The 27,220-nt window shown below is 47.0% G+C and overlaps 1 long non-coding RNA gene across 1 annotated transcript in view; it reads left to right on the top strand.

The window, feature by feature from the left end:
* The first annotated feature begins 3,700 nt into the window (after positions 1 to 3,700).
* LOC137636144 (uncharacterized) overlaps positions 3,701 to 27,220 on the top strand; it is a 47,687-nt gene continuing 24,167 nt past the window's right edge. The window contains exon 1 of the long non-coding RNA XR_011042958.1: positions 3,701 to 3,740. This is a non-coding gene — a long non-coding RNA (uncharacterized lncRNA). The remainder of the gene's footprint in view (positions 3,741 to 27,220) is intronic.

Genomic DNA, 27,220 nt, shown 5'->3' on the forward strand with positions numbered 1-27,220 from the left:
TCCAAAATCAAACCAGTGTTCTCTTGTCTTTGGATATTGCCATAGCCTCTGTACCATGACCTTCCACCGTCTGGGATTAGAGTTCTCTTACTCTAAGGTGCACTGGGGCACGCCTTCCTATCATATTTATCTTCCATTTGTTTTTGTTTTTAAGTTTTTATATATGAAAGATCTAATTTAATGCTGTTACTGTTCTCAAGATAGTTTATTTTGATTATATTCTTCTCTTGTAATGTATTAATTTCCTTGTTTCCTTTCCTCACTGGGCTATTTTTCCCCTGTTGGAGCCCTTTGGCTTATAGCATCGTGCTTTTCCAAGGTTACATTGCCATGTAATACACTACAATAATACCGACCTGTCACCTAGGTTAGGTAAGGTAAAGTCTACTGTGACTGCTTTGGTTTGAGTACTTGGTGTTGTTCAAATTATTTTTTAACGATAAAAAATCTAAAACTCAAAATATTTTCGCAGTCATTGACGTGTAAAAGTAGTTAGGAGACCTATATAATGTAATGGAGAAAGTCCAATATGCAGCAAATATAATTTAGTCCCCCCAATAAAAATGGTTTTCTCTCCCTCTATATTCTCCGTTTTCTTTATCATTTAATCATAAACTATTGTAAATTACTTTGGATTTCGATTTCATATCAGTTAATGTGTCGTATCCTTTAAAGTATAACACATTTGTATTTATAGGTGATAATTTATTAAGTAACACAATTTCTCTTTTGATATTTTACACAAAAAAGTTATAAAATTGAGATAAACTTCGACGTGGGACGTCCAATATAGCGTAGGTTCCAGGTTCCTCGTTGCTCTCTCCACAACACACTGATAGTATGATTGTGGGCACACTACTAGAAGTGTATGAAAATTCATTATTATTACTTACCTCCTACACAAGCTGCACAGCTTACATACTTTTACTTCTAATTTCAAGGGCCTGTCTAATATACAGGGCAACATCTATACACAAGCTGCACAGCTTACATACTTTTACTTCTAATTTCAAGGGCCTGTCTAATATACAGGGCAACATCTATACACAAGCTGCACAGCTTACATACTTTTACTTCTAATTTCAAGGTGTTTCGAAATTCCTTGTTCTTAGAGTAAACGAGAATTGAAATACTTTGGGAAGTGGCCTTGATTTTGGAAAATGCATAATTTAATAAAACTGAGATTCATACAAAGGAATGGCCCTCATCCATATATTAGAGAAATCGATATGGATAAGGCAATCCTGATAATAAAGAATTGGGAAAACAAAGTTAAAATGCTCAAATTAAAATAAATCATGGGAAAAATACATAGATGATGTTTGTGACCTATGCAAAGACAAAATAAATAATTGCAGAACATTAATTTGCATCCCAAAATGAATAAAGTTGAAGGAACAGGATACAATATAAACCTAAATAAGCTGGGCCATGAATCTGAAAGAAGAACTTAAAGTACCATAATTATGGCTAAAACTGACAAAATATATCCCAGCTGATTACAAGGTACATTAGGATAAGCTTAAAACTAAAGATCTTTTCTAAGATTTGCTTACTTTACAGGAAAATATCTCAATTGGATTACTGAATATAAGTTTAGAGGCTTTGCTCCTGTCAAACTTATTTTGCAAAGTGAGCAATTATTAATCAGGAACCACGACTTTGACCAGAGTATTAGATGGGTAGGTGCAAAGAGCTTTACTCTGCAGAAAATCAAACCATTATTCTTTGTCTTGGACGGTACCTTAGCCTCTTTACCATGGTCTTTCACTGTCTTGGGGGTAGAGTTCTCTTGCTTGAGGGTACACTCAGTCACACTATTCTATCTTATTTCTCTTCCTCTAGTTTTTTTTTCTGGTTTATATATGAAATATTCATTCTCATGCTGTTACTGTTCTTAAAATATTTCATTTTAATTTTCAAGTAATTTTCTTATAGTTTCCTTATTTCCTCTCCTCCCTGGGATATTTTCCCTGTTGGAGCCCTTGGGCTTATAGCATTCTGCTTTTTCAGATAGGATTGTAGCTTGGCAAGTAATAATGTTAATGATAATAAGATATTGGGCAATATATCTGTTTTTAATGCTAAATTCTTTAATTCTATGCTACTGCTTCAAAATTTTCTGAATTCTGTGCTATTGCATCTAAATTTTCCTAGTTCTTTACAGATAAATAAATGCTCTGTCGTATCATATGCTTCACTGCACAACCCACAAAGCATATCATTTTCTTTCCCATTTCTATCATTTTCTTTCCCATTTCTATCATTTTCTTTCCCATTTCTATCATTTTCTTTCCCATTTGTATCATTTTCTTTCCCATTTCTATCATTTTCTTTCCCATTTCTATCATTTTCTTTCCTATTTCTATAATTTTCTTTTCCATTTCTATCATTTTCTTTCCCATTTCTATCATTTTCTTTCCCATTTCTATCATTTTCTTTCCTATTTCTATAATTTTCTCTCCAATTTCTATCATTTTCTTTCCCATTTCTATAATTTTCTTTCCCATTTCTATCATTTTCTTTCCCATTTCTATCATTTTCTTTCCCATTTCTATCATTTTCTTTCCCATTTCTATAATTTTCTTTCCCATTTCTATCATTTTCTTTCCCATTTCTATAATTTCCTTTCCCATTTCTATCATTTTCTTTCCCATTTCTATCATTTTCTTTCCCATTTGTATCATTTTCTTTCCCATTTCTATAATTTTCTTTCCCATTTCTATCATTTTCTTTCCCATTTCTATCATTTTCTTTCCTATTTCTATCATTTTCTTTCCCATTTCTATAATTTTCTTTCCCATTTCTATCATTTTCTTTCCCATTTCTATAATTTTCTTTCCCATTTCTATCATTTTCTCCCATTTCTATCATTTTCTTTCCCATTTCTATCATTTTCTTTCCCATTTCTATCATTTTCTGTCCCATTTCTATAATTTTCTTTCCCATTTCTATAATTTTCTTTCCCATTTCTATAATTTTCTTTCCCATTTCTATCATTTTCTTTCCCATTTCTATCATTTTCTTTCCCATTTCTATCATTTTCTTTCCCATTTCTATCTTTTTCTTTCCCATTTCTATCATTTTCTTTCCCATTTGTATCATTTTCTTTCCCATTTCTATAATTTTCTTTCCCATTTCTATAATTTTCTTTCCCATTTCTATCATTTTCTTTCCCATTTCTATCATTTTCTTTCCCATTTCTATCATTTTCTTTCCCATTTCTATAATTTTCTTTCCCATTTCTATCATTTTCTTTCCCATTTCTATGATTTTCTTTCCCATTTCTATCATTTTCTTTCCCATTTCTATCATTTTCTTTCCCATTTCTATCATTTTCTTTCCCATTTCTATAATTTTCTTTCCAATTTCTATAAATTTTATTTTAGTTTTATCATAAGCAATTTTGTCTTTATAACTATGACTTCTCCCTAAAAGTGTTAAGCTCACTTATCTCTTCTAACATAACCATTCATAAACCTTAACTTGGTCATTTCTAAAGAAAGATAAAAAGAATTTTAACAGCCACATGAAGAGGAAAATAAGAAAATAATGTGAAATATCTTATCTAAGGAAGAAATATATTAAAAGTAAAGAATAACTGCTCACTCCGCAAAATAAGTTTGCGGCCACTCAAGAAGAAGAAGAACCGCACAAGTGCAAAGCTTCTTTAATAATGTAAACAAAGTCACGTGACTCAGGTTTTGAATATGAAAAGTGAAAAAAGTGACGGTAACTCGGTAAGCGTTATTTAACTTATTTTATGGTTAACATATAGTTTTTATTGATAAAATTACATGTATAATAACGTAGGATATATTGTAAATAGGAATTGTAAGGGATATTATAACCAATGAAGCCATTAGACCCAAAAATCGCTTCATTTCTGAGGCTAGACTGGGCGTGTGGAAGCCTTTGGGAGATAACCTTTACCTCATTACGTAAGATTTTTAGACATTTAGACATTTATTATAGACATTTTACGTCATTCCTTAACTGAGATAGCCCATAGATCCTATGCAATAAGTGCTATTGAATGTGCATCATCAATAGCTGGCAGTAGGCTTCCCCCCCAAAGACCATGGAATAATATACAAAATTACCGGGTTGCCTACCTAACCTAACACCTCTATTACCCTAAACTCCTCTAGTTTAATGTATTCCAACTCCTGATACCTTGAAGTACCTTAAACAGTCCATGGGTAAAGATTTAGGAGCCTTTGTATATCAGCGGCCATTTCCTCCCTCGTGCTTAGAAAATGGGAGAATTTTCTTCACGTTTTCTAGTCGTTCATCGTCAAGTGTTTGGAGTGATGTTCGAACGTGTGAATGGCGTATTTGGGTGTTCAAAGAAAGCCTGTTCTCCCCTGAATTTTTGTGATCAGGGTTTTATTGTCCACAAACCTTATGCATTTATGGCTTTGACCACCTCTTTGAACCGTTTTTATCAGGCAGGTGCAACAATGGGGTTCGACAAACCGTTCGACTGTAAACCCCTCTTAACCCTTTTACCCCCAAAGGACGTACTGGTACGTTTCACAAAAGCCATCCCTTTACCCCCATGGACGTACCGGTACGTCCTCGCAAAAAAATGCTATATAATTTTTTTTATTTCATATTTTTGATAATTTTTTGAGAAAATTCAGGCATTTTCCAAGAGAATGAGACCAACCTGACCTCTCTATGACAAAAATTAAGGCTGTTAGAGCAATTTCAAAAAAAATATACTGCAAAATAAGCTGGGAAAAAAATAACCCCCTGGGGGTTAAGGGTTGGAAATTTCCAAATAGCTTGATGGTAAAAGGGTTAAGGCATGACCGCTATGCTATAAAAACTGCTCCTTGTTGTGTAAAAACTCTACACAAGAACACCACCTGATTTAAACTTCCCAACCTAACCTAACCTACAAGCCTTGTCTTATGCAAATTCCTTTTGCTGGGTAAAGTCCGTAACATTCGATAGTTTTAGGTTGATTGGTTTAGAAAATCATTCACAAGTATCAGGCCGAACTTCGTCGCTCTTGGAGTGATGCGTTGCCATCCTTGCGTCTTAAGGGCTAAGAATGGACATCTCCGACTCATGCTTGATGCTCTCAGTACCCTGTTCAAATTTTTGAAATACTGAATTCTAATTATTATCATTATTATTATTATTATTATTTGCTAAGCTGCAACCTTAGTTGGAAAAGCAGGATTCTATAAGCCCAGGGGCTCCAACAGGGAAAACAGCCCAGTGAGGAAAGGGAACAAGGAAAAAATTAATTGTTTTAAGAACAGCAACAATCTTGAAATAAATATTTCCTATATAAACTATAAAAACTTTAACAAAACAAGGAGGAGGAGAAACAAGAGAGAATATTGTGCCCGAGTGTACCCTCAAGCAAGAGAACTCTAAGCCAAGTCAGTGGAAGACCATGGTACAGAGGTTATGTCACTACCCAAGACTAGAGAACAATGGTTTGATTTCGGAGTGTCCTTCTCCTAGAAGAGCTGCTTACCGTAGCTAAAGAGTCCCTTCTACCCTTACCAAGAGGAAAGTAGCCACTGACCAATTACAGTGCAGTAGTTAACCCCTTGAGAGAAGAAAAATTGTTTGGTAATCTCAGTGTTGTCAGGTGTATGAGGACAGAGGAGAGAATGTCTAAAGAATAGGCCAGACTACTGTATTCGGTGTGTGTGTGCGTAGACAAAAGGGAAAATGAACCGTAACCAGAGAGAAGGACCCAATGTAGTACTGTCTGGCCAGTCAAAGGACCCCATAACTCTCTAGCGGTAGTATCTTAACGGGTGGCCAACCTACTACCTGTAGGAAAAAACCCTTTGGCAATTTCCCGTCAAGTGGGGTCTGATTGGGTCGTTTTAAGTTACCCCACCCTGCTGAATTGATCAAAACGTTCTAGGAACTACTGGAGCGAAAAAGTGCATGTGTGTACAGAGCTCATTCTATCCATCTGGTAAGTACTTACTTGCGGTATTTAAAACATTCTGAACAGTTTTTATTCGATACGAGTTTGTGATAGGGTTGAAAATAAGGGAGTTATGCGGCTTGTGGCATACATACACCACAAACTCTCTAAAAAAGGTGCTTGGGTAAACTTATGTGAGATATTACCACCAAATAACTTCCCTTGGCCCCAATGCCAGGTCCTATATCCCGAATTCTACATCGCACATAAGCGTATTAGTCACGGTTACTAATGTACGTGGTGGGCTATGTTTGAATATTTTGTTACCTATTTTAAATTTTGTCTTAATATAACTGACCATTTATGCTTATTATGTGTAGCGTAGGTAAGAAAGAGTTACTTAGGGAGTTGTTACCACCTGTTATTTGTTTACGTAGCAATAAACTATGCTGTAATTGTCACCAGCCAATCTTTATATGAAAGGAGACGCTATCAAAAATTATCATAGAACTAAGAAGATTGGTCTAACTTCACTGTGCAGAGTTTAATGAACAATGTGTAAGAATGGGGCACCCATCCTAGTCAGGTTAGGCAAGTGTTGCTCCCCTAGGTTGGGTTAGAAGTTTACCATGAGATTTCAGTTGTGCACAGGTAAAGAATGTTTTAGTAACTTATAAAAGTATAGAATTGAAGATGTGTTAGATCGAGGATGAAGGTTATATCTAATGGTAGATGTGGGGAATAGTAGCCAGACCTTTAGCAGTATTGTGTATATTAGCCAGGTAAGGTAAGTGTCTGGCTACTTGCATTCGCTCCTGAAGATTTTTACATGTTTAATGTGCTGTGGCAGTATTATTCAACGACAGGCCTATGGTATGAAATTGAAACCTCGTCAATAATATTGCATGGTGTTATGATACCCAGTGTAAAGTTTTGTTTGATGGCTGCAGTACATACATACATACATATACCAAAGGCACTTCCCCAATTTTGGGGGGTAGCTGACATCAACAATGAAACAAAATAAAAAGGGGACCTCTACTCTCTACGTTCCTGCAGTACATATTTCAAATTGAAGAATTGAAGGAAATTCTTAACAATCCTAGCCTTTTTCTTCATAGCAAAATGTGTTTTATTGCTACTGTTTTCTTATACAGTAATGCTTTTTATAAAGCAACAACAGCAGGCATAAATCCTTTCATTACTATCAAAGTTAATAATAGGTTTTGGTAAATACTGTACAGTATTGCTTCTTATAAACTTACAGTACTGTACTTCGTTTGTACGAACAGTATACTGTTTTTGAGCACTACTTGTGTCAGCTTGGTCATAATAGTATATTTGATCTGAGGTATCAATGAAAAAAACAAACATTTTGAACATTTACGATGGGTTACCTGACGGGCGGACTGTCAATAAACTACTGTAAGTTTGTTTTGACTCGTATATTGTTACACAGTAGCCGTGGTAATGAAAATTACTTTTACACATCATGGTAAGTAAATTTTTGGGCTCAAGCCATGTCGTCCTGATGGAAGTTCCTTAAAGGCAGCTTCCTAGGGTATATTACAAGTTAACACTTCGTAGGGGTCAAATGGCAAGAAAACGAAAACGAGAAAGAAAAGGGGAGAGCCGTTCGTAAGGCCCTCTCTTCTCCCGTTTTGTAAGCGTGCCCTGCGCCGATTCTGGCGCCATCTGTATTCCTTTTTGCGTAGCTTTACAACTCGGTGTTTTTTTCCTGTGTTTCTACCAAAATCTTGGATTTACTCTCATATTATGCTTTCTCCAACTTCTTCTGCTTCGGATAAGTTGAGTACTATTTCTTTTATGTATAAATGTAGGCTCTTGTTTAAAATTAAAGTATTTATAAGAGTTATCTTTGATACAAGAGCTGTTGCCTGCTGGAGGCGTCATGGACGCTGTCGCTCGCTAGAATAGGATTTATTTGTTAGCAAGAGCGACGTTCCCAGCCCCCTGCGCTTTAATAATTAGCTGCTTAGCTTAATTAGGAATTCTGTTATGATGCGTTAGTAGTGCGCCTGGCGAAAGCTTTGCCTAGGCTGACCAACACTAGTCTTCGTAGCCTAGTTATTGGTCCTTGTACTTCCTGCATGATATTTAGTCTTCCAAGTGTGATTTTATATTGCTTAAAGCGTTAGGCAACGTTATACATACAGCCCTTTTCGAGTAATTTCCAAGATAGTATTGGAGTGAGTTTCGGTGATTTAGGTAATCGATTCTCTTAGTGCCTAAGCTAGGTTGTCTTAGGTCTTGATAATATTATCTTTTCCCCGTTTGCTCCCTTCTCTTCGGGGAAGGGGCAAACCCTTTCCCTCTGTTTAAGCCTTAGGCTTAACTCTAGTGGTTTGTTTGAATTAATTTTCAAATATAACTATGCTGGAGTAGTACTGTACCTTCCTGCTCCAACTGATTTGGTTCAGAGGGGGACAGTACAGCAGTGTATTAGTCTGAGTCCGTGTTGGTCTAGCGTGGGGCAGAGTCTCCCTTGCTGCCTGACACGGGCATAGGAGGTTTATCCTCCTTGATTCACCTTGGAAGGTTTCGGTAATTATGATCCCTTCGCTCGGTGACCCCTCAGACTTGTCCTCTTTGCTGTTCCGGGTTCGGGATATGTTCCCTTTCCGGAATAGCAATTCCTTCCTTGCCTTGGTTTTAGGGAGGCAGCCAGTAGTGCCGGCCTCCCTCCCTGGATCTCGCTGGCTGAGATGAGCTTTCTTAGTTTGGAATGATCCTTAACCAAGGCAAGGTTGGACAGGACCCTCTGTCCTTCCCTTCTATTTTCCGTTTCCTTTGTGTCAGTCGTCTCACATCCGTACCTAGCATAGGTTGGGATGGGGAGCTGACGTGGTCCCCTGTCGGCCGGCAGAGAGTGCCGACCGGCAGAGGCCCTATCCTTTGAGTGCTGCCCGGTCCTTCCTTGGTCCCTCAACCGCTGCCGTCTGTAGTTTCAGTAAGCAGTGGTTAGGAAGCTTGACTTAGTGTCTCCCCTTCCTCTCGGCACTCTTTCGGGTGTCGGGCCCGGAGGTACATAGCCTCTTAGCCCGGCACCCATTCTGTTGTCTTCTCTTGTGTTGTCCTTGCCGTCTGCCGGCCTAGTGGCCGGCCGTCGGTAGGGGGGTGTTCGCTAGTTCTCTTGCTGTCGGTCGGCAGTGGTCTTATGCCTTTGCTGGCCGGTCTCCTTGCTCACCTGCCGGCCGCTTTGAGTGGCGGCCGGCAGCCGGACGCTACCTGGAGTGGATGCCAGCCGGCAGGGTTTACTCACCGCTGCCGGGCCGGCCTGCTACATCACTCGGTTGGCCGGCCACTAAGAGTGATGGCCGGCAGCTGGGTACCAACCGGGTAGCTATGGACCGGCAACCACTACCGACCGGTTCAGGCATAGGAACTGGAGTTCTCCCCCGTCTGGGTGATCCTAAGTTTCATACTTGAGACCTACCTTTGGAAAAGGGGGTGGGGGTGCTGACCGGCAAGAGCCGGCCGGCACACCACCCTCATGTGCTGTATCAGTTCTTCCCTGTTTAATGTCTTCTACCAGGGGAGAACATGATATAGTAGGTTACAACACTGTCTTCTCTAACTTACTTGTGTTGCCTTGTACAGTCACTTGGTGTTGCCTTACAGGGATGAAAAGAGAACTCTTTTCATCTTTAGCCAGAATGGTAAAATCTTACCTTAGGTGTGAGCTACACCTAATTTCCCTCGGGAAAATATGATCTTTGGTTATTCTTGCAAAGACTAACCATTTGATTTTAATGGCTGGTGGGCTTCCACAGGTGATTGTGGGGGATTCACAAGTATGTGTCTTTTCCTTATTCTTTGTGGTCTTGCACGACCCGTTGTTGTTGGCCTTACAGATAAGAAAGTGAGTTCTTTCTTGTCTACTATCCGGTATTTTAAAATCATTCCTTAGGGGGGGCTACACCTTCTTCCTTTGGAAATTTTCCATTGGTTAATCTGGCATAGATTAACTATATGATTTTATGAATTGGAAGGCTACAACAATTGGGTGTGCGGGAAATACAAGGATGTGTCTTTCCGTTTTGTTATGCTACTGTGCATATCCAGTGATACGTAGTTCACTTGATACTCATGGAAATTTCTTCTCTTTACAGGAGGACCATCCGTAGTGCGGATGTATTTCTGCAACGTCCGCAGTAGGGCTTCTGCGGACATGGTTCTGAAGGAGGCGTGTGGCATGCGCTGTCTCCACGGATGTTCTCCGGTATTGGGTTCCCCAGGTATGTTTCATATGCACTAACCTATCTATTGAGGTTTTTCTTTTCGCTTCGCTTAAAATCCATTTTCGTCTCCCCTACAACGGTGGATTCAAGGGATATAGCTAGGGAGAAGCTTCGTACCTGGGTGAGGGGCTTTCATAAAATTACCTCTGGACCTTATCTTCCAAATGAGAAGATGAGGGCTTTCTTTTCCTAGGGCATCAACTGTTACAGTGATTCCCCAACCTCAAGAGGAGGTCCCCTTAATTCAGATCCCGTGGATGCTGAAGTCACGGTCGCCTTGCTTAGCATCCAGTTGGACGACAGGATGCCAGACGTGTCCGAACGTCTGGAGGAAGACCTCCTGGCAGAAGGCCAGGATGAAGTTCGAGCTCCGGACAAGGTAGCGGAAGAGGCCGAGAGAGGTCGGCTGCTCCGGTTCAGGTCCTTGAACCTGCTCCCTCAACATCATCTGCTCTCGCAGTAGAGCAGGCCCTCCCTCCATTGTTGGCTTGATCCAACAAAGGCAGAGGGAGAAGAATGGGAAGGCAGCTGCATTGTAACTGCAGGGGCACATCCGGACTGCAAGGTCCGGTGGAAGGAGGTACCAGCTTCAAAGGAAGAGACAGAGCCTAAGGAGGTCGTAGTGATAGACCATGACAGGCTCATGCCTTGCTTTCTTCTTCGATGAAAGAGAGGGGCGTCATGAACTCAAAGGTAGCTGTATTTGAGTAAGAGGCTCCCTTCCTTTGTGTCCTCTCCTGCCACAGCCTTCCCCCTTTTTTCGCTGAAAGGGTTTGCGGCGGTTTTGAAAACAGTCGAGGCTGGCAAGCCTTTCCCCTCCCTGGTGGAGTGTAAACCCTTGTTGCTGGCCTTTAGAAAGGAAGATTTAGTAAGCAAATCAAGGACTGGAAGGACGTCCATCTTACCTTCTCAGTCCAGATGTGGGAGGCGGATTTTGTCGGATGCCGGTTCGGCGAGATCCTCTCTAAGCTGTCTGGTTTTCTTTTGCGGAGAGAACTCTAGACAAAAGAAAGACTGGCTGCCTCTTTGTCTCTTCAGTCCACGTTGAGACGATGACAAGTGATCCCAAGGTCCATGAAACGTTCATGGTTGTGATCAAGACTCATATGGCCACTGTGACGAAGGATCTCTACAGCTCCGTCAGGGCGAAGAGAACCTGTAGGGAATTCGAGTTCGCCCGGGCTACGATGAGGCACGAGCCAAGGAAACTAATCTCCTCCAACAGTTGGGACAAAGACCTTTTCCCTAGTGAGTCGGTCAAAAAGGTTGATAGGGCCGCCACGGACGATAGAAATCTTCTCCGGGAGTGGGGCCTGTCTACCAAGAGAAATTCTTCCCCGGATGGGGTCCCCAACCTTGGAGGAAGACTAAAAGGATTAGGATACTTTCTCGGCCAGCTAAGTCAAGTAGACATCAGCAGCAACGGCATTTGCTGATGCCCTCAGTGCCCCAGATGGTGGCAAAAACCCCGACCACACTTCAGTGGGTTCCCCAATTCGTGTCGACACAGTCTCCGGCATTCAACCCATCGTTCGAAGGTCAGTCAACTGCCTGTCGAACAAGCCTAGAGGAGCAGCCAGAATTTCGTCTAGGCGCCCCTCAAGGAGAAGGGGTTTCATGGGTGGTCGAGGTCAGAGAGGCAAGACCTCAGGACAACAGTCCGAGCGAGATGATATTGGTAGAAGGGAGTCTCCAACGCTTTTGGGATCGGTGGACCTTCGATCCCTGGGTCCACAGCCTACTCAAGAAGGGACTGGGCTGGAGCTGGTACAGCACTCCATCCCCATACCCTCGGCGTTTTTCCGATACTCCACCCCCGTTCTGGAGGAGTTCATTCATGAACTGTTAGAGGAAAAGTGATCCGAAGGGTAAAGTCCATCTAATTCCAAGGGAGGCTGTTTTGTGTTCCCAAGAAAGACTCGAAAATCTCGGAGTCATTCTGGACTTGTCGCCACTTAACAGGTTCATAGCGAACTACAGGTTCAAGATGCTAACAATACAACACATAAGGACCTTACTGCCCAAGAGGGCAATTACCGCCTCCATAGTTTTGTCAGACGCCTATCGGCACGTTCCAATCTATTGTCGATTCCCCTCCTACCTAAGGTTAAGGCTACAACGAAGACTATACGTCTTCAAAGCCATGCCTCTCGGGCTTAAAATAGCCCCAAGGATTTTCACGATGCTTGCGAACGTAGTTCTCAGTCAATTACGCCTAAAGGGAATTCAGGTAGTAGCCTACCTGGATTTTTGGCTGGGGTGGGCAGCACCCAGGACAGAATGCTTGCAAGCTTCCCTGTATGTGATCCATTTCCTAGATTATCTAGGCTTCAAGATCAACAGGAAAAGTCTCAACTTCCTCCATCTCTAAGTTCCGGTGGGTGTGAATCCACTGGGACCTAATGTCACACCGTTTTCTCCGTCATGGCGGAGAAAAGAAAGGAGATAGCTGGTTCTGTCAAGAGACTTCTAGATTCCGTATGGATATCAGATGCGAACTGGAGAGTGTACTGGGGTCTCTCCAGTTTACTTCGGTGACAGACCCGGTGCTAAGAGCACAGCTAAAGGATGCAACCGGAGATTGGAGTAGTTATGCATCAGATGCGCGAAGAGATCTGAGAAGACCAGTTCCGCTTCGTCGAAATACTCTTCTCAGGCCTTGGTCCCAAGCCAGACTCCTTAGGAAGTCGGTTCTTCTTCATCCACCTCCCCCGTCGGTGACGAGTCACCCAGACGCCTCGAAGGAGGGATGGGGAGTTCACTCTTATCAGAAAAAGGCCCAAGGGTCTTGGTCCAGTCTATTCAAGACCTCTCACAGTCATTTTCGAGAGACTATGACAGTCCTTCTTTCCTTCAAGAAAGTCTCCCCGCATCGCTCGATCCACATTAGGTTGGTGCTGGACAGCGGGGGAGTTGTGAGATACTTGAATCGACAAGGATCAAGGTCGCCACCTCTCAACCAGGTGATGTTGGCCATCTTCCGATTTGGGGGAAGAAGAAATGGTACCTGTCAGTAGTTCACCTTTAAGGAGTCCGCAATGTGACAGCGGACGCTCTATCCAGGTTCACACCGATAGAGTCGGAATGGTCCCTAGACGCAGGACCATTCTCCTTCATTCTGAGTCAAGTCCCAGAACTGCGGCTAGACCTCTTTGCGACGAAAGACAACAAGAAGTTGCCCCTGTATGTGTCCCCGTACGAGGACCCCTTGGCGGAAGCAGTGGACGCGATGTCCCTCGACTGGAACAGATGGTTCAGGATTTATCTGTTCCCTCCTTACAACCTTCTGTTGAGGGTCCTCAACAAACTGAGATCATTTAAGGGAGTAGCGGCAGTAGTGGCCCACAAATGACCGAACAGTGTGGGGTTCCCTCTGGCATTGGAACTACGATTGGAGTTTCGTCCGCTACCAGATCCAGTTCTGACCCAGTGAGTCCAGAAGTCAATTGTCTGCGCTTCATCACAGAAAACCCGGACCCAGCAGCTCATGATTTCTTTCCTTAATCAGGTGAGAAAGTGTTTCGGGATGTCGAAAGCCAGCACGGACTTCCTAAAGGATTATAAGTGCAAACCTTTTATAAGGCAATATGAGTCATCTTGGAGAGAATGGGTAGCCCTTGTCAGACGAAGATTCCGCAGGAGATCACGACGGACTTCTGCTTGTCTTTCTTCATCCATCTCCATGGTTATGGATCGGTAACTAACACGATTTTATCATGTAGGCCTGCTTTGACAAGATCCATTCTATATGCCTTCCAGGTCGACCTCGCTAACGAGATCTCTTATAAAAGTTCCGAAAGCCTGCGCTAGGCTCAGACCTTTAGCACCTCCAAAGCCCAATTCATGGTCTTTAGAAAAGTTCTTCATGTTGCTTCACTGTTGAACAATAAGGAGTGTGCGTTAAAGGATTTGACCCATAAGTTATCCTCCTTTTTGCACTCGCGTCCGGGGCCAGGGTTAGTGAGATCATACCCCTCTCGAGAGAGGAAGGTCGTGTTCAGTCCCTGGATGGGTGAACTGAACCTATTTCCGGATCCTACGTTTCTCACCAAGAACGAGTTACCCACCATCAGGTGGGGTCCCTGAAGAATCTGCCCTCTGAAAGAAGATGCATCTCTATGTCCAGTAGAATGCCTAAAGGTCTATCTTCGTAGAACTTCAGACTTCAAGGATGGCCATCTGGCCAGGGGAGAAACGTCAGGCTCAAAATTTATTACTGAAATAACTCAGGGCGAAAATCACATATCTTATTCGCAGAGCGGATCCTGACTGTTCACCCACAGGTCACGATCCGAGGAAAGTTGCTTCATCCTTAAACTTCTTTAGTTGTAGGGATTTTGGACATCTTCGTTCGTACACTGGCTGGAAGTCTTCCAGAGTGTTCTTTCGTCACTATGCGAAGCAGGTGCAGCAACTAAGAGGTTCTGTGGTGGCAGTGGGTTGCGTCGTTAACCCTGCTGTTTAACTCTGCGAGGAACAGTAACTTAATTGGGACAATTAATTCCAGGGTGAGTATGTAGTCACATGTTGTACTACATACTATGTGAGGGTACTGGGTGACCCACGTTGACTGTTCCACTTTCAAAGGTGAACCCAGCATAAGTGCAAACATGCGTGCCGAGCGTTTCTAACGCTAATGTGACTGATTAGTAAAACAGACTTTTGACTTTGATACTTTGGTATCTTAAAAGTGGCTCCAATGTTTTTTCTTTCAGACAAACAAGTTGCTGTTTACTATCATACTTATGCTTAAAGTTTTAGTTATCCTCCTCTTATATATAGATATATATATATATATGAGTGTGGTTAACCTGTTTGTTTATTGTCTGTCAATAAACTGGTTCTTGAGAACCTTGCGTCTCCTTCACCTGTGAGCATTCATTCTATGTATATTTACCCGGGGATAATTCTAATAGAATGTTCCCTTATGCAAGCTAATATTGCATTGGTTTATGCTTCCCCTTAGCTGGAGGACTCCATCCCATAAAGGGATGGTGGCGGATTTACGAGTTTCCTCCTAAGCGGATATGAACCTTTGTCCAATACGTGTTTTGAGCGGAGGACTGGTCGATATTTCATATTGACACAGTGATTCTTTTCGAACTTCGCTTTACCCAGTATGGGGTGAGACCACTATACTCGCTTGCCTGGGGTTCATACTTAGATATATGTACTCTTCGAGACTTTCCCAGAGTCTAGTAAGACTCTTCCCTGTTGGGGGCAGGAAGCTCTATCATGGTTTATGATTAGTTGAAAAGATGTATGACGGTAACATCTTAGGTCTCTAGGTCGCGTCGACTGGGGGAAATATTTCCGAGGAGTACGGCACATTTTGAGAATCCACAGATACAGTAATGCTCTGGTATACTTCCATCAGGACGACATGGCTTGAGCCCAAAAAACGGATTTTGAGCGAAGCGAAAAATCTATTTTTGGGTAAGATGGCCATGTCGTCCTGATGGACCCGCCCTTCCCTTTCAATGAAAGGGCCGTAGGATCCCTCCCTACATACAGTATCTGTAGCACCTCGTGTTTCGCTACAAGGAATGCAGATGGCGCCAGAATCGGCGCAGGGCACGCTTACAAAACGGGAGAAGAGAGGGCCTTACGAACGGCTCTCCCCTTTTCTTTCTCGTTTTCGTTTTCTTGCCATTTGACCCCTACGAAGTGTTAACTTGTAATATACCCTAGGAAGCTGCCTTTAAGGAACTTCCATCAGGACGACATGGCCATCTTACCCAAAAATAGATTTTTCGCTTCGCTCAAAATCCGTTTATTTACAAAATGAAAGAACATCTTAAGTCTGTTTCTATTGGGTGTAAAGTGCATGAAGGAGATATATAGGCAAAGTGGCATCAATAATAAACAATAGAGTATTTCTTGGTGCAAAATAGACCCTGTAAGGACAGTGAGACGAGCTATCACCAACAACAACTGACGGTTTATTCAAACAGGTGCGAGAATATAATACAAGGTGCGGACGGCAATGTAGCATGCGCGCTGGCGCCAATCTTTCTTGAACCAACCGCCACAAAATGTGTTTGTTCCGTAACCGAAATACAAACCACGCTATTTACAAAGGGTTATTACTTTTAGCGTAGCTGAAATGGCGAGCCATTAGAATTTAACGAGGGTGTATTACCCCCGCGCTAGTTAGCGGGGGGGTAGGGGAGTGGTAGCTAGCTACCCCTCCTCCCCCTCACACACAGGTGAATACTCACTTTCACTTTTGGCTCGGACTGTGACAGACGTCTCTGTCTTGGTCCTCGCTTGGCAGCCATTGTCTGTTTTGTCTTTACTTAATCGCTTACTTTTCTTTTACTCAATATATATGTAAACATGTTTTCATGTTTGTATATATATTTGAGTATAGAAATAAGTAAGTTTCCTTTTCAGATGTGTGTGTGTAGTGTACGATATCTACGTGGAGGCCTCGGCAGTTAGGCCACCACGGCCTAATTTTATGGGTTGCGATCGAGTTTGACTTCGGTCTTTCTCTCTCTCTCTCTCTTGAGGTCGTTCACCCTTTTACTATGTTTTACTACGCCCTTGTAGCTTCCTTCCCGTGTGGGTGGGGTTGCTACGCCGTACATTTTGTCTCAATTAGTTTATGAATCTAATTGTAGTTGTTAATTTTTCAGCTTGTAGAACGATTCCTTTCGGGGTTTTCGTTTTTTCTTTAGTGTTCATTCATTTTTAAATTACATAATTACATAGTTACATAATTATAATTGTTATAATTCTGTTTTGGTTACAGCTCTCCTTCCGCGAGTGTAAGTGGTTGTGAGGGCACGTGCCTGTTGTGTAATTCTTGTTCCTTTTCCTCGGGATTCCTCTTCGGAGCCTTCCCGGGGGAATGAATGTGTACTAATATTATTTGTTTTATTTTTTTACAGTTACCGATCTAGTTCGTTTCTGTAATATAGCAACGGTGTGAGCTGTCTGGTTGAGTCCTGGGGATTCGGCTGTTGCTGCCTCCCCCCTTGTATTGTCGTCAGGGGCGTGTCTCCTTCTACTGGTAGTACTCCCGTGTCGACGGACAGCTCTCCAGTTCATTTTAGAACAGTCAGGAGGCTTGCCTCCTTGGGCGGATAACTTTCCTTCCGAGGGAAGTTTTTTTTCCTGTCCAGGCTTGAGCTTTTCCTCTTTTGGGGGGTTCTTCTCTTGCCTTTTTTTCGTGCGACTATGCTCTTGGTGCTGAGCGGTCGCACCTGCAGTTTCGCTCAAGGGGCTGGGCAACTGCAGGAGCTCCTCTTCGGAGGATTGCCCCTTTTAGGTCACTGGCTGACCAGTCTCTTCCACGAAGTGTTTCTCTTTCGTTCGCGAGAGAGTACACTCATAGAGACTCCTCTTCGGAGGTTTCTTCTGTTGCTGTTGCTGTTGGCCTCCCTCGCCGTAAGGCCCTCCGTCCGCCTCGTCGTAAGGGCCTCTCATCTCCCTATAAGGGTGCTTGAGGCGCCTTTTTGAATCTCCGTTTGCAGCCTACAACTTCTTTTTCTCGATCTTCCGTCTTGGTGCAGATGGACAGCAGTCTAATCTCGTCTTCCGACGGGCAACGGTCTTCCCGACGGACAGCGGTATTCCGACGGACATCAGTCTCCCGGCGGACAACGATCCCTTCGGGGCAAAGGGTTGCCCCCACGGGGGTTCTTCCCTTGCGTGTCAGGGTTTCCCTGCGCGCCCTTCTGTTCGTCAGCGCTCTCCTGTTCGTCAGCGCTTTCAAGATGATCTTCCCTGCGGTTCCTGTTACGTGCCCTGTGCGCCCACGTTCGCCCTCGCGATCTAGAACTTCGGTTCAGGTCGGGGTCAAGGACTCTTCTTCTTTGCGCAGGCTTCCACGCGTAGCCTTCTGCTCGTCAGCAATCATCAGCTCGTCAGCGATCATCAGCTCGCCAGCGATCGTCAGCTCGTCAGCGATCATCAGCTCGCCAGCGATCTCTGAATCGCCCACGTGTGTTACAGCTGGCACGCCAACGTTCTCCAACACTTCTGAAGGAACATGGTTCGCCAGCTACTAGCTCAACTGCGGATGCTGATCGCCATCGCGCGACCCTCAACTGCGGATGCTGATCGCCATCGCGCGACCCTCAACTGCGGATGCTGATCGCCATCGCGCGACCCTCAACTGCGGATGCTGATCGCCATCGCGCGACCCTCAACTGCGGATGCTGATCGCCATCGCGCGACCCTCAACTGCGGATGCTGATCGCCATCGCGCGACCCTCAACTGCGGATGCTGATCGCCATCGCGCGACCCTCAACTGCGGATGCTGATCGCCATCGCGCGACCCTCAACTGCGGATGCTGATTGCCATCGCGCGACCCTCAACTGCGGATGCTGATCGCCATCGCGCGACCCTCATTTACCTGCGCATGCTGCTCGCCATCGCACAACCCTGAACGATTGCCCGCTTACGCATGCTGCTCCTCATCGCACCACCCTGAACGATCGCCCTCCTGCAGATGCTGATCACCATCGCACCCTTTCACGCGATCATTCACCTGCGCATGCTGCTCGCCATCGCACAACCCTGAACGATTGCCCGCTTACGCATGCTGCTCCTCATCGCACAACCCTGAACGATCGCCCTCTTGCGGATGCTGATCACCATCGCACCCTTTCACGCGATCATTCACCTGCGCATGCTGCTCGCCATCGCACAACCCTGAACGATTGCCCGCTTACGCATGCTGCTCCTCATCGCACAACCCTGAACGATCGCCCTCTTGCGGATGCTGATCACCATCGCACCCTTTCACGCGATCATTCACCTGCGCATGCTGCTCGCCATCGCACAACCCTGAACGATTGCCCGCTTACGCATGCTGCTCCTCATCGCACAACCCTGAACGCTCGCCCTCTTGCGGATGCTGATCACCATCGCACCCTATCACGCGATCATTCACCTACACATGCTGCTCGCCATCGCTTACCGCCAGCGATCTTCTTCACCTACGCGGCAGCACGATCCCTCGCCGTCACGCCCATTCGCCTGCGCGCCCCGCGCGATCGCTCGCCTGCGCGCCCGCGCGATCGCTCGCCTGCGCGCCCGCGCGCCCGCGCGATCGCTCGCCTGCGCGCCCGCGCGCCCGCGCGATCGCTCGCCCGCGCGCCCGCGCGATCGCTCGCCTGCGCGCCCGCGCGATCGCTCGCCTGCGCGCCCGCGCGATCGCTCGCCTGCGCGCCCGCGCGCCCGCACGATCGCTCGCCTGCGCGCCCTCGCGACCGCTCGCCTGCGCGCCCGCGCGACCGCTCGCCTGTGCGCCCGCGCGACCATTCGCCTTTGCGCGACCGTTCGCCCTCGCGCGACCATAGTTCGCGGCGAATTCCACAGCCGGTGGTAGCAGCAGGGATGCGTGCTCCCAGGCGGCACTCGGGATCACCTCCATCCAAGCACAGGTTGGTAGTGCAGGACGAAGACAGGTCAGTACAGCATTCTTCCCACCTTCTTTTCAGGCAGGAACCGTCGTGTCCTCTCCAAAGGATCGCCCGATCCCTTTCACCTTAGCGAGGATTTCGGACTCTGTGTCCTTGGAGCAGCAGACATGGTTTGATCCGCTGGCACGGGCGTTAATGAGGGTTATGAAACCAGCACTCACCGGCCAGGGTAACAAACCAGCGGCTGTCTCTCCTACGCTGAAGAGAAAGAGAGGAGTGGACTTCGTGGTGACTTCCCCCAGGGCGAAGTTGGTTCCCAAGAGGTCGGTCTCGAGGGTCCCCTCTCCTACACGAGTACTCTCTCCTTCTCCCGCCCTGGAAGGATTTTTGGCGGGGGGGGGCTTTCCGTTGAAGATTTCTCCATCGGACATGGGGTGACTGCTTACCTCTTCCTCTGGGAGCTTACCAGGTTCTTTCCCTCCTCGGTTACGGCCCGAGGTTTGGTTCAAGGAAGCTACAGGAAGATCAAGGGTACTTTCCTCCTCTCGAGCTCAGGCACCTTGGCCTTTCGTCGTTAAGTATCTACTTGCGGACAAGCTCGATGTTGTACCATCTGGACGCACTGACTGAAGGCTTCCTTCGGGTGTCTCATCTGTGGAGGTCAACGACCTCAGACACCCTTCCATCCTTGAGAAGAGTTTTGTCTTTGCCCAAGGACAGAGACTTAAACATCTGCTGTGCGGAGTAAATCGACTTCCGGTTTCACTCCTCCAAGGCGCTTTCTTCCAGACTCTGCAGGGCTCCAGCTCCCTTTTCTTTCAACCACGTCGGCCTAAGTTATCGGCTACGACAACTGGGACAAGGTGTCCAATTGCAGTTTCCTCCTGTCAGGAACAGATGGCACGGGAGACTCCCCCGGGGGGGCATAGTCCTAAAAGGAGTTCACGAACTCTAGGATTGCAGGTTTTTTCGCTGGGAGGATGCTTAAGGTTACTCATCCGAATGACAGCTTCCCGATGCCCATTCCCGCACAATCTCTGTGAGTAGCCAAGGATATCGCGCCTGCCGTCTCTGTCAGCGAATTCAGTGTCTCTGAACCTCTATGCCATAGCATCAGCAGAGTTGCCCGGTTGGGCAGAATGATCCATACCTTAGGCGAAGGTCTTCCTTAGGATCATCGACGGCTTCACCCCCGGCCCCCTCAGTCGATCCTTTCTTGTAAGGAAGGATCTGAGAGGGGATGTCCATAGTCGACCTCTCAGCCCTGATCAAGTTTGTCGAACAAACTTCGGCCAGCGTAGACCAGCAGAATCGATCAGACTGGTAACGAGGCGACAGGACTCCTTTAACCCTGGATCGGAAGGACGGGTACTTTCAGTTTCCATTCCATCCATCTTCCAGGGTGCTCGTCGAATTCAGCCTAAACTGCAAGTATTCCTGCTTATGATGCAGTGTGGCTATCCCGCCGTGGCATAGCAGGTTTGTTTCCCCAGAGAACTCTCCCTGCCTTCCTCTTGGCCGCTCAGATGCAGACTTCCGCCTCCTCTGCTGTTTGGAGGGCTGGTCAACTCCGGTAGGCTCGGGTTTCGACCTTCTTCAGCGCCGGGAAAAGCTTCCAAATGCTGACCATGAGTGTGGGCTCATGGTATTTTGCTTGGAGCCTTCTCTTCCTCTGCCTCAACATCTGGAGTATCTGGCCATGATATTGAGTCAACCGCCTTACCACGTTGGAAACCCCGCTTCTCGTCCGTCCAGCGAGGTTAAGCAACGTCGGTACTTGGATGGGTGACCACCTGGGGACGCCAGATTCTGTTACCACATCCTCCGAGCCTTCCTTTCGGTTGACTGTGGCAAGACTGAGGAGAGTCGCAGTACCTGTTCTCAGTCAAGCAGAGTTTTCAGCCCTACCTTGGAACGTTTCCTAGTTCTTCTTTCCTCATTGACCCGTTTATAGTCCAAACGGTCGCCTCAGGATAAGTTCCATGTGGGGCGATCCAAGTTCCGGTGGCTTCAGGCAATGTTTAACCGGACTCCCTGGCCCTATGGGACCAGCGGAACTATTAAACCTGCAATGGGTGTTGACCTATGGAGCCTCTTGATGGTAGTGGATATTCTCGTCCTTTCCCCACATTCTTGATGCGGTTCTCGGACTCGTCAAAGGAAAGGGGGGGGGGGGGGGGGCATGTTCCGGTCCAGGCCTATGGTCAAGACCTGAAGGATACCTCTCCATCATTCAGGCAGGCTTAAGGGCCTTAGTCTGGCCCCTCTTCAGATCCTACCGCTCCTGCCAAGTCGCCCCGTTGCGTGTCGACTTCATGCTAACCAGCAGGGGACGCTTTTTCACACCTTCACATCTTGCAGTAGAGATACCGGGATGATTGAGATTCTCTCAATTCCACCATCGGCTCTCTCATTCCAGGCAGGGGAATGTTTCTCTCAGACTATTCGAGCAGAGCCTCATAGAGAGAGTGTACCTAGGGGTCTTTGACCTTGGGTAACCAGCAAGTGCTGGTCTGGGGGACCTGATCGCGACAGCTTGGAACCTCAAGCTTCCGCTAGTTTTCCCCCCAGTCTCAGACCCCGAGACTCTGGCAAGATGCATTCCGGTGATGGTGGGACAACTTCGACGCCTGCGTCTTCCCTCCTTTTTGTCTGCGGACAATGGGTCTCAACAAAACCAGGTTGTCTGTCAACCTTTCAATGGGAGAGCTCCACTGGGACTATGCGCAGAACGGTTTCTGGACCCTCTGCTTCCCCTGACGGAACTCCCGGGAGAGCTTCTCCCACGGCGCAGACTACTCAAGCAACCACACTGCGACATCTCTCCCGAACCGGGGCGTCGCTTCGGCTTCATGCCTGGAGACACTACGCTTCCTCCTCTAGAAGAGACAACCCGCTACAGTCGCGGTACGGAGGTCGCGTCATCTGCGATAGTCATCCACAGGGGTCTCCCAGGCAAAGTGAGGAGTCTAAGGTGGTTGGTGCCGTGGGAGATATACCTCTTCCCGTGAGGCCTCTTCTCCAGCAATAACGGTCTTATTGCCTTTCGGCGGGAGGAAACTCCTTTCCGCTCTTGGCAATGAAGCCTGTCGCTCAGCCTTTCCCTGACCTTCAGGCTTAAAGGAATAACTTTTTTCCTGCCCGCTGGATCTATCCTCGCTCATGCGAAGCTACGATCGTCCCTGCCCTAGTCGGAGGAAGACCTCCAACTTGGAGCATGGCTCGGACTTTTAGTCCTTTAAGAGATCTTCTCAAGACCCTTTTACGACAGGCCTCGGATTGTATTCCGCCTTGGGTCTTCTGCTCACTCTGGCCACGGCCAGTGTGTAAGCAATCTTCTTGGTCTCTTACTACTCCCCCCCTTTCTAAGGAAGAGGGGAAGGCAACATTCAGGCTCGCTCCTGAGTTGTTGGCTAGACTCAGAATCTGAGGGTCCCGACCCTTCGGTCCGATTCATTCAAGATTTTGAGTCTCCATTCTGTGTCTGATGTCCCAAGACCTTCTCTTTCTTGCCAGTACAGGAATCGAGAGGTTAGCGCTGGGAACAGCTGCAGTTTGGCCTCAGTTGCAGCCGATTTGGGAACACAAGGAGGACATGGGGGGAGAGTCACCAGTATACCTCTTCAGCCCGGACTCAAGGACATTCATCTCGACCTGTCTTCAGACCCTCCCCCGTCACGTCGCCCTACAGCACGATGTTGGATACATCGCAACGTCCCTCGCCTTCGAGTAATACTACTCTGTGACGCAGGTGCTACAAGCTGGAGTCTGGAAGCGTCTGATGACCTTCGCAGCCCGCTTCCTGCAGGGCGTGACCCACAGGAGTCTCGATACGTTTTCTATCGCTCTGTGGTGGCTACACAACAGCTGGTCTAACCTCAGGCTCCTTTTTGGACAGGTAGCAGAAGGTTGAGGGCATTGTTATCAGGTTTTAGTCTGCATGAACGAAAGAAGTATGTCTGGCCCTTACTTCTTTCTTCATCATCCCCTCTACGGGGAAGCAGCATCCTGGTCTCTGCATAGCTGACCTCGAACCTCTGCAGGTAAACCATGCTTCCTTGTGTTCCGAGTATTGAGTCAATACTGTCGCGTCCCCCATACCCTGACGAGGTGGTATTGGGAACGTCCTAACCCAGAGTTCCTTCTGGAACTCCAGGTCAACTGCCTAAGACGTGTCACACTTCTTCCTTCACACACAAGCTTACGTAGGCCACATGGTTTCTTGCGGTGCAAGGAACTTGTGAGGAGCAGGGACTCCTTTTCTCGAGTGCGACTCACTCGGATTCTGAGTCCCCGGGTAAAGCCAAAGCCAGTATGGCTGGGGACTTTCCACCCTTCCTAAGGGATAAGTCACCCTTTGTAAATAGCGTGGTTTGTATTTCGGTTACGGAACAAATGACAAATTCGAAGATAATTTGTATTTTTCCTAACCATACAAACCTTAGCTATTTACACATATTTGCCCGCCAGCCCTGTCCCCCAAGACAAGTCCTACCTCTAAGTGAAAGTGAGTATTCACCTGTGTGTGAGGGGGAGGAGGGGTAGCTAGCTACCACTCCCCTACCCCCCCGCTAACTAGCGCGGGGGTAATACACCCTCGTTAAATTCTAATGGCTCGCCATTTCAGCTACGCTAAAAGTAATAACCCTTTGTAAATAGCTAAGGTTTGTATGGTTAGGAAAAATACAAATTATCTTCGAATTTGTCATGTTTTTTCACACGTACAAATGCTTGAAATACAAATCAATAGAAATATGTAGTGAAATGATAAATACATGAAATTGTAGCTCTGAGGGAGCGGAACAAATATATACAGTTAGCCACAGTGGGGCGAAAGGAGAATTTAAATGAAATGGAGAATTCGATGAGAATGCTGGACGACGGAGGGAGCGATGTCCTTATAAGTACTCCCCCCCAAGACATCAGGCGGCGTAGAAGGCTGATGAGGTTAGTCTTCGTATCGTTTCGGGCGCCGGAGGGTTCCTCTTGTTCTTGAACGAAGGGCGCGTCGGTGGTCGGCGTATGGATCGCTACCTCTCGTCGTCGTTTGTTGCTTTTCTTCTCATTGGGTGCCTTGTTTTGAGGTGGCACTCTGGATCTGCCAGGTCCCGCGGAGGCAGTGTCGCTTCCTTCGAGAAACGCCGGTTTCACTCGGTCTATTGAGACCCAGTCCTCTTGGCCATGCACGTCGAGAAGGAAGGCTTTCGTAATTTTCTTGATTACTTGGTAGGGGCCTCGATAGGGTCTCGTTAGCGGCTGTCGATGGGTGTCGACACGGACGAAAACATAGCCACAGTCGTCCAGGTTCCTCGGCTTGAAATGCTTAGTTCTGTCCTGGTAAGTTTTAAGACATGGCCTGAACTTCCTGGCGATGTCCCTAAGATGATCCAGCGGCGTGTTGTCGGTTGATGTGGGAAAGAATTCGCTGGGAACTGCGATTGCCTCTCCGTAAACCTTTTCAGCGGGCGATGGCTCGCCTTCTGCGCGAGGGGCGGTGCGAAGGCCGAGAAGTACCCAAGGAAGTCGTGATTTCCAGTCTCCGTCGGTGCAGCTCGCCATCAGGGACGTCTCGAGGGCGCGATGAGTTTGTTCGACCATGTCGTTTGCTGCGGAGTTGTATGCTGTGGTGCTGTGGAGTGTCGTTCCCATCAGGTTTGCCAGAGTGAGCCATATCTCTGACAGGAAAGCGGGGCCTCTGTCCGTCGTGATGTCATCAGGAATGCCAAATCTGCTCACCCAGCTCGACAAAAGGGCTTCGGTCATCGGTAATGCTTCCAACCACCTCGTGGAGCGATCGATGATTGTCAGCAGGTAGCGAGCAGATTCCGAAGGCGGCAAAGGTCCCACGACGTCGATGTGGATGTGACCGAAACGTCTTTTCGGTTGGGGAAAATCACCTATCCCCGATTTGGTGTGATGGCCGATCTTGCTCATCTGCCAATTGATGCATGTCTTCGCCCATTCCCGGGCGTCGTTTTTGATCCCTGGCCAGATGAACTTTTCAGATAGGAGGCGAGCAGTGGTGCGTCCCGAGGGGTGTGAAAGTCCATGGATGAAGTCGAATAGTTTTCTTCTGCAGGAAGCCAGAATCCAGGGACGTGGGTGGCCGGTGCTGGTGTCGCAGAGGATAGTTACTCCTGCCGGCCCGAGGGGAATTGCAGTTATCTTGAGCACAGGTGATTCTGTGCCTCTAGGTTGATGCGCTGCTCGGATGAGAGGTTGGCGTAGTCAATTCTCAGGTGGATTGTGTCGATTTCAATCCTTGAAAGGGCGTCTGCGACTGGGTTTTTCTTTCTGGGAACGTAGCTTATGGTGCATCCGAATTCGGCGATTGCTGCGAGATGACGTTGTTGTCGGGAGGACCATGCGTCTGTCGATTTTGTGAAGGTGTGTACGAGGGGTTGATGGTCCGTCGCGATGGTGAAGGGTGTGCCCTCCAGAATGTGCCTGAAGTGGCGGACGGCGAGGTAGACGGCGAGGAGCTCCCTGTCGAGGGTGCTGTATCTTGTTTCAGCGGGTTTCAGTTTTCTGCTGAAGAATGCCAATGGTGAAGGAGAACCATCGACGAGCTGTTCCAGCACAGCCCCACAGGCGACGTTGCTGGCGTCGGTCGTCAGTCGCAGAGGGGCGTTGTCGTCGAAGCAAGCCAGGGTGGTGGCGTTTGCGAGGGCGTCCTTTGTCCGGGTGAATGCGTGTTGTTGTGGGGAACCCCACTCAAGTTTCTTCGCCTTTCCCTTCAGGACTTCATCGAGGGGTATCAGGGTCTGTGCGATGTTGGGGATGATGCGCCTGTAGTAATTGACCATCCCCAGGAACTCCTAAAGTTGGCGGGTGGTCGTAGGTATCGGGAACTTTCTGATGACGTCCACCTTGGTTGTCATGGGTTTTACCCCACTCGAGGACACGCGATGACCGAGAAAATCCACTCCTTCGGCGCCGAACGTGCATTTGTCGAAACGTACAACCAGGCCATTCTCCTGCAAGCGTTTGAGGACGGCGCAGACTTGCCTCTGGTGTTCTTCCTTGGTCCTTGAGAATATCAGGATGTCGTCGACATAGCAGACGCAGAATGGTAGGTCACCCAGGATGCTATCCATTAGGCGTTGGAAGGTCGCCCCCGCATTGCGTAGACCGAAGGTTGAGTATGCGAAGGTGTAGGATCCGAATGGTGTCACAATGGCAGTTTTCGGAATGTCCTCTGGAAATTCGGGGACCTGGAAGTAAGACTTGAGAAGGTCCATCTTGGTGAAGTATTTCGCACCATGCAACGCATTCGTCAGGTCTTGCATGTTGGGCAGAGGGTAGTGGTCGGGTGTTGTGAGGAGGTTGAGGCGCCTGTAGTCGCCGCAAGGTCTCCAGGTCCCGTCAGGCTTCTTTACCATATGTAGGGGAGATGCCCAGGGGCTCGATGCTTTCTTACAGATACCCATGCGTTCCATGTCCTCAAAGGCGCGTTTGGCGTCCCTCAGCTTCTGGGGCGGGAGGCGGCGGAATTTGGCGTGTGTAGGAGGTCCCGTCGTCGTGATGTGGTGGTAGATCCCGTGCTTGGAGGGGGATCCCGGCGATTGGCAGAGCTGAGGCTTGAAAACGTCAGGAAATTCTTGCAGAAGGTCGGCATAGGGCTGCGTCTTAACAGCAGATACGGACATTGTGGCAGGGCCGGCTCTTAGGGCG

The sequence above is a fragment of the Palaemon carinicauda genome, unplaced genomic scaffold (assembly GCF_036898095.1).
Source record: "Palaemon carinicauda isolate YSFRI2023 unplaced genomic scaffold, ASM3689809v2 scaffold24, whole genome shotgun sequence".
In the NCBI taxonomy this organism is placed as follows: Eukaryota; Metazoa; Arthropoda; class Malacostraca; order Decapoda; family Palaemonidae; genus Palaemon; species Palaemon carinicauda.